Source organism: Cajanus cajan, chromosome 10 (genome assembly GCF_000230855.2).
Source record: "Cajanus cajan strain Asha chromosome 10, NIPB_CcT2T_4, whole genome shotgun sequence".
Lineage (NCBI taxonomy): Eukaryota > Viridiplantae > Streptophyta > Magnoliopsida > Fabales > Fabaceae > Cajanus > Cajanus cajan.
Genome location: NC_138526.1, coordinates 45348537 through 45356788, shown reverse-complemented (window position 1 = coordinate 45356788; position 8252 = coordinate 45348537). Strand labels below are relative to the sequence as shown.

Below are 8252 nucleotides of genomic sequence, written 5' to 3'. Positions count from 1 at the left end.
AGGCAAAAGAGGACACTTAGGTTAGAGGGAGAGAGGTGACACTAGTAGAGAAGAATTCTAATTTGGGAATGAGAGTGAGAGACCAAGAGTTTAACTTACACTCATGCATGTAGGCATAGTCACAGGCAGCACTACGATTTGATCGATTTCGATTCAGTTTCAACTGACTGAACCAAAAATTGAACTGAATCGATCAGTTCTTTGAAAAACACATCTAATCCAAACTTCATCAAAAAAAATTTTGAATCGATTCTCGGTTTTCTTTTTAGTCCAGTCCAGTTTTGAACACCCCTATCCTAGACCTTCACACCAATGACTTATCAATTCGAGACCTAATGCCAGAATGATACCCCTTTGAACTACATAAGATTCGAATATTACTCACTTAATCAAATAGGACATTTTCCAAGATCAAGTGATACTTTTCCTATAGAATATGTACCACCCATTGGTAGATTGTAGTGTCTAATAATTGTTACATGACAATAAAATATCTTGAATGCAGATTGTGTCCTTTAACGATAACATTTTTTCTCTTACATATACACCTACATTTTATTTTCAAAAAGTATGTTCATTCTTAAGATTATATTATACACTTTAAACACCTACTGACTTAAGTATCAAAGTCTTTTTTGTAAGTATCACTACTCATTCCGAACGTCGAGGACCAAAGATCAAGGATTGAGGATCAAGGACTAAAGACTTTGGATGAATACTTTTCTCAACAAGTACGGTAGGTGTTTTGATTTTATCATAATAATCGCTACAATTGTAGATATTTCTCTCTTCAAACATCCATGTAGTTGAAATAATATGCATACTCTTTCATAAAGAAATTAGAAATTCATTTAAACTACAAAACTCATAATTTTTTAATATAACGTCTTAGTGATTAATCGGTGTAATTTTCTATTTCAATCTAAATCCATATTCTAAGTCTTTTAAAGTAAATAATGAGTAAAGTGAATAATTTCAACCATAAATAAGAGTACTAACAATTGATATTTTCAAAATATTTGTGATGTGTTATATATTTTCATATAGCATCAATCTATTTTTTCATTTAACAATTAAAATTACTTATTTTATTTTCTAGAATAAATTGTTTACTTTAGAAAATTCAAATCTCTCTTCTCTCATATTGTTACTAGTTGGACAATTAGTCATCCTCACATACAGTTGGAAATTTTTTCAATATTTTTCATCATTTTGTTTACAAAACCTCAAAAATATCAGTTCTTTGAAAATAAAATTCTAAACAGTACACTGTACGAAGGATTTTTTTATTTCTACAAACAGTTACTGAATAGTGGCCCAATTCTTGATTGTAGCATTCGCTTGTTGGGCCATTGTCAAATTCTGGCCTGGGTGGCCTATCTGTGATTGGCTCATGATATATACACCTCTTTTTTTTTTATAAGTACACCTCCTTCTTTCAAAAAAAAAATTATAAAATATTATAATTTTTTTAAAAAAATTAATTTCACTTTCAACTTTCAATTTGCTATTTTCTTCTTCTTATTTACACATTTTTTTTTCTCTTTCAATTTTTACATGCTACCAAAATAGGTAGAGTGAAGGAAAAATAAGTTAGTGCATGTAAAAATTGAAAAAAGGAGAAACAATATATGAAAAAAAGTGCTAAATTAAATGTTGTGGATGTAAAATTAAAACATTTAAAACAAAAGTTTAGTCTAATTTTAATTTGATGGTTTGGACAGGATTAATGTATAAAATGTTGATAAAAAAACACTCATATAATGTATATCTACAACTTAATACTCATTGAGATCATAAACAAATAACTTTTTTTTTTTCATAGCCATAATTCATATAGTATTTTAAAATTGACAATTAAGAATTGATTTATATATGTTTGTGAGATGTAATTTTTGTTGACCAAACATTATATTAATATGTATGGAAACTAAACCTAGAATCACCATGTCAACTATTCATATCTTAGGCTAGGCCTTACAACTATTGGACTAAGAGACTTGATTAATCATGAACAATAACTTAACAATTTGTCTATCTTTTGGGAGTTGTATTAGATAGGTCTTAGACTAAGATTGTTTGTGGTTTGGTTCGTTTTTTTAACTAAAAAGTCAATTAAATTGAATAACAAAAATATGTGAAATTCGGTTGGTTCAATTTTTGTTTTTAATAATATCTAAACCGAACTGAATCAATAGTTTGCGGTTTAGTTCAATTCAATTTTTGTCATTTTTTCACATTTATTTTCTATACAAGCATAATTACATAATACTACACGAGGTCACAAACCATCAAATAATACATTATATCAAATGTCATAATTATGTCTTAACTATTATAATATTATACATTCTAAATAATATTATCTATGTACATAATTGTACACTCTGGTGCATTTCTTAATATCATAGTCATTTGTTGGCTGATAAAAAAAAATTATATATACATTCTAAATAAAATAAAACTATCTTTCAAATAACAACAAATTAATTAATGTTCGATATAGAAAATTAAAATGATAACAATAAAAATAACATATTTCAATAAATCATTTCGGAGCTTTTAATTCATAATAAATCCTGCAAAATTAAAAAAAAAAATATATATATATATATATATATATATATATATATATAATTTTAGTTTAAATATACATTCCAAACATATAGAAATAAAATAGTTAATTAAGTGATGAATCATATCATAAATTAATCTTATTGTGAAGTTCCTGTGAAAGGAAGGGTTTGTGTTTGAGTTCTATTTGTCATTTTCTAGGCTTGGCTAGAATATATTTGTTAGAACTGGAGATTGTGGAGGTACTGGTTCCAAGACTGAGCTTAGAAAGTTGTTTTGAGATTTTATCTAAATCCCCGTTTGTTGGATAAGTTTTTGTTTTCAAGATTTCAAAAACTTGATCTATTTTTTCTTCCAAAAGTCTTATCCTAGAGAGGATAATATTTTGAGTTTTGTTAACACTATCTAGATTCTCTAGAAGAGTCTCTAGATCTCTCTTAGTGGCCAGAACGTAACCGCTCTGATACCAGCAAAAAACTGGTATCTGAGAAAATTTATTTTTAATACCAGCAAAAACTGGTATCTGAGAAATTTTTATTATAAATCAAAATTACTAAAAGGGATACTAATTTTATAAATATATTGATTATAAATATAAACTGCAATATATAAATGAGGAAAAGGATAATTATAATAAACTAAATGTAAATGACCGTCAGGAAAATAAAATATCATAAACTATAAAGATACCCCAGGAAAGGTGGCAGAGCCTCCTAGTTAGGGATTTTGATATCAAATTAATTAAAGATCAGAGTAAATGATGCGGAAAGCAGAGAGATAAATATGATAGCTTTTAGAAATACACAATGAGTTATAACTTTTAACACAGTATAGAATATAATGAAAAACCTGGATCTTTTGTTTAAAATGATAATAGGGATTTTATAATATAAGAGAAAAATAGTTTCCTTGCATCTTCTGGCAACTTAGAGGTCTTACTTCAGCCCACTCTTTTGGGTCTTACAACTGTCTCAGTTCTACCTGCAACCTAACTATCTTTCCTCTAAACAATTATCAAGGGCACACCTGAAAAATTTCAGGCTTACAAATCCCAGGTTTTCGTAAACCACATTATCTTTTCAATAGAGATCCAGTATTCTAAATTATATTCGCATGTGTTAAAGGAAATAACTACGACATTCTAAAAACTACCAAAAGGATGGTTTAGCCAGCCATCTTCTGAACAAAACTTACAATATTTGAAAGAAAGACGTGGATCTAAGAACACACTAGAACACTTCAGGAGAACACTCTTCTTACTAGATATTTCTGATATATTTTCTTCGTATATCTTACAAGAGAACCAAGGGGGTTCTTTTATAGAAAACTTAAAAGCTAAAAGACAAAAGAAACAAAAAGACATTAATGCCCCTTCAGTCAAGTGAGGTTAACACAACCACACATTTACTCTTTCGCAGGGCGACAGACTCTGACATAAAGATAAAATTACAACACGCCTTATCTAAAGTAGATTCCTTACAGATAAGGGTTTTGTCAAGACAGCTGTCTTAGCAGACTATGCTTGTCCTTTTGTTGATTCTTGTCATAGTCCTTTATTTAGAGACTATTACTTCTTCGTCTTCTCCGGCATCTTGCATTTCTGATGAACCGGCCATAGACTGTGTGTCTGTGGGTGTTTGTTGTCCAAAACATCCACCATCTTCGTAGATCTCTTTGTGCTTCTTTTCTCTCTGGAAAAATTGCACAAGTTTGTTGTTATTCTCCATTGGGAAGGGAATGAAAAACTTTCCGTTTTCTTCTGGGAGAAATAGCTTTGTGTTGTGAGACTCCTTTATTAGGTTAAAATCTTCTTCATCAGTTGCTGAGAAAAACCAATTATAACCCATTATTTGAGCTCTGTATAGGCAATACTGGTAATGAGAATTGCCCTGAACATCCCAAGATTCATACCCATCGTGGTATAAAACTCCTGGATAATCTTTGTGTCCTTCAGTAAGCAGCTTCATTACATGAGTTGGATACTGATTTGTTGAAAAATTACTTGGACAAGTAACAATCTTCACAGTAACATGGCACATGAAGATTGCTTGTATTGAGTTAATGGCTTCACTGATTGAAGGGTCGAAACCATCAAACTTTTCGGTAGGATGGATAAGAACAGAATCCAAACAACCATAGTCCAGTAATGTTTTAATATTTATAGGCAAATCTTCAAAGATGACCGGCCTAAAATTTTCTAGATCAAGTTTTGCCTTTCTGAACAGAAACTTGATTTTGCAAGGGCATCTTCCATTTTTGATTTCCTTGCAAATAGGAGATTCTTCAATACAGGCAATCTTTGATTGAAGTAGCTTTTGACTGCTACATATAACCCTGTAACTGAGTGAGGATCTCTGTGTGCTTTTGATAAAAATTTTTGTAAAACCAAAAACTTCTTCAGATTCAATTCCTGAGGAGAATTTGGGTTTTGTCTCATAGCCTCTTTAAAAGAAGTTGGCTGAGGTTTTCGCAGATTTGTATGAACGACATTTGTTTCAGGTTCTGGATTCAGAGCCTTTTTTATTTTTGTCATATCAACGGTATCCAGTTCCAAAGCCTTTTCTGCCTCTTCTTTAGAGTAAAAGCCTTTGTAACGAGGATTCTGTAAACCTTCATTGGCAGTGCACAAGTCGGTAAAATTTGTATAAACACCCTTGTATGGGCCAGATAACAAGACAAAATATGTATAACCTTTTCCTGACGGAGAGGCTTTGTTTAGGAGTGGAACTCCTTGGTTGTCTGTTATACAGAATTTGTACAAGGCACAAATGATACCTTTCTTTATTGAACAAATTAATTGTTCATTTGTTTCAGTACACCTGGGAATATTCCAGATGTTATCAATTATGCAATTGAATTTTTCATTTGTGTTTTCTCTACCAGGGTAGAGAAATTCATTTGTTAATATTGGTAACTCTTGGTTACCAAATTTCATTTTTTGTCGAACGCCAGGGTATGAAACCTTAAAGGGTTTCATTGTCTACCATTCCTGCAAAACGAGAAAGAATGTCAGCAGCAATGTTTTTTGTTCCTTTAATGTGTTCAAAATTTATTTTTACCCCATTATGATATACAAATTATTGAACTAAAAGCCATCTTTTATGAGGTTTTTTGTCTGAATTTATTTGAGAATTACCATATGCCACAATTGCTTCACAATCAGTTCTAATGGTAATTTCCCTTTTGTTTATCAAAAATAGTTCAAAAGATTTTAAACTATTGATGACAGCATTCACTTCGTAATCTGTAGAAGTGGAATATATTTGTGGTTTTGTATGATATTTTCCCGAAGCATATCTACATATTTGCTCTTCAGAAATATTATCAAATTTATTTTTTTTCTTTTTAAGAATGCCACCCCATCCCATTTCACAGCCGTCACGTTCAACTACTAGGTAGTCTGAATCAAGGGGTAATGATAAAGAAGGGAGGGTTTTTACCATTTCTTTTATTTGTTTAACTAATTTTATGTCTTCAGAATTAAAATTCCTTTGTCCGGTTAAACTTGTTTTATTATATAAAGGAGCAGTAAATTTTCCTAGGTCCTTTATAAAATTTCTTGCATAATTAAGTAATCCTAAAAATGCACGAAGGGTTTTTACGTCTTCCATTTTATCAGGAAAAGCAAGAATTTTTTGTGAGATGTGGGGTTGGAGTTTTATTTTTCCATTCCCAATTTCTGTACCTAAAAAGGATATATGAGTCTTACATATTTCCATTTTAGATTTTGAAACAATTAAACCAAATTTTTCAAAAAGGTGTAAAACTTGTTTCAGGTGAAGAAAATGTTCTTCTTTTGTTTTTGAAAATACTAGTACATCGTGTAACATCCCAAATTTTATTCAATGAAAAGAAATATTTTTTTTATGTATTTATTATGTGAATAAGTATTTTATTTATGTATTTTACTATTTACGTATACGTATTTTGACTATTTATGTATACGTATTTTTACTATTTATGTATACGTATTTTACTATTTATGTATACGTATTTTACTATTTACGTATACGTATGTATGAATAGTATTTTACTATGCAATTGCACAGTGAAGGGGCGGCTGAAACGTGGGCTGCGGATTCTTTACGTTTCAAAATTTTAATTAATTTGAATATAATAATGAATAGTGCATAGTGCATAGTAATTTATAATATTATTTTAATGAATAGTGCATAGTGCATAGTAACTTCAAAAATTCTATAAATAGGGACTTAAGGTTTTGAAAATTTAGAATTCTAGAGAGAAGGAAATTCTGGAGAAATAGAGAGAGAAAGTAAGGGAGAGAGAAGGAGAAAGAAAAGGAGGTTCTGCTCTAGTGTCTTGTTTAAGGAGAAAGAGGAAGAGATTCTGCCCTAATTCCGATTCCTTTTAAGGAAAGATAGAGAGGAGGAGATTCTGCCCAAATTTCTGTAAACCCAGGTAAGGGGGGAGTGGGAAACCTCGCTTGGGGGTGTGGGAATAATTGTTAAATAGTTTGTTTGTTGGATTGGCTCCCGATCCCTTGCCTGTTGTTTATTTCTTTGAATATGTATTATTGATGTGTTTTGTTTTATATCTTATTTATTTACATATTAGAATCTGTTATTTGAATGGAAGGCTAAGCCTCCTAAGTATTTATAAATTTGTCATCTATTATTTAAATGGAAGGCTGAGCCTCCTTATTATCTTATATTACCTTTTAAGCTTCCTACTTTACTTAAAAGATCTTAATATATTATTATTGAAAAATATGATACCTAAGCAACCTCTGGACTGTTGGATTGTTGGACTGTTAGACTGTTGGACTGTTTGGACTGTTGGACTGTTTGGACTGTTGGACTATTGGACTATTAAATTGGATTATTGAAATAATTCTTAATTATGAAATATGAATATGATATGTGTAACATGCTAAAGGTCGAGTCTGTGAATGTATGACATGCATCATATGCACATATTACTCCAGGTGTGCCGCTGAGGCCGCATACCCACGACTAACAAGGTGTACCTTTGAGTCACCTACGATATGCTAACGAGGTGTATGATCACCAGTGATAGGTGTGCCTTCGGGACACCAGTGATGTAACATGCTAACGAGGTGTATGAACACCAGTGATAGGTGTACCTTTGGGTCACCAGTGATAAATTCTGAAACTTCCGTATGGCGCCACATGCATACAATAGTGAGTCAAGTCAAGAAAATCATTATACATAAGCATATATGTGAGATTGATTATATATGTGAATTATATTGCGTGTGTGTGTGTGCTATTTAACTTTTATTTCTATATCTGCAACTGAGTGAGAAGTTTCTCACTCCCTTGTCATTTTTGTGTATATTTAAATTATGATGCAGATAATTAGCATGATGCTGAGGATGTTGGTGGTGAAGCTTAGGCTTCTGTTTGGGTTTCGCTCTGATAGGATGTGACATCGGGATTAACTAGACTTATTGTTAAATTATTATTATTTTTCTTTTGTAATTTTTATGTTATTTATGTTGAAAGTGTGTATTTTTGTCATATTATAATTTTTCTAAAAGATTATAAGTTAATTTCTAACTAGGAGGCCCTGCCACCTTTACTGGGATTAATCTATAATCTTTATTTTATTATTTCTTGACAATTTGATACTTATAGTTGAAAATTATGAATGTGCATCTTTTACCCAATGATACTTGAGATAATTATTTTATATTA

At 30.8% G+C, this 8252-nt stretch overlaps 1 long non-coding RNA gene across 1 annotated transcript; it reads left to right on the top strand.

The window, feature by feature from the left end:
• Positions 1-5751: 5751 nt before the first annotated feature.
• LOC145952683 (uncharacterized) lies at positions 5752-8252 on the top strand. Its single transcript, XR_014430201.1, has 2 exons — positions 5752-6993; positions 7910-8252. It is a non-coding gene; the product is annotated as an uncharacterized LOC145952683 (long non-coding RNA).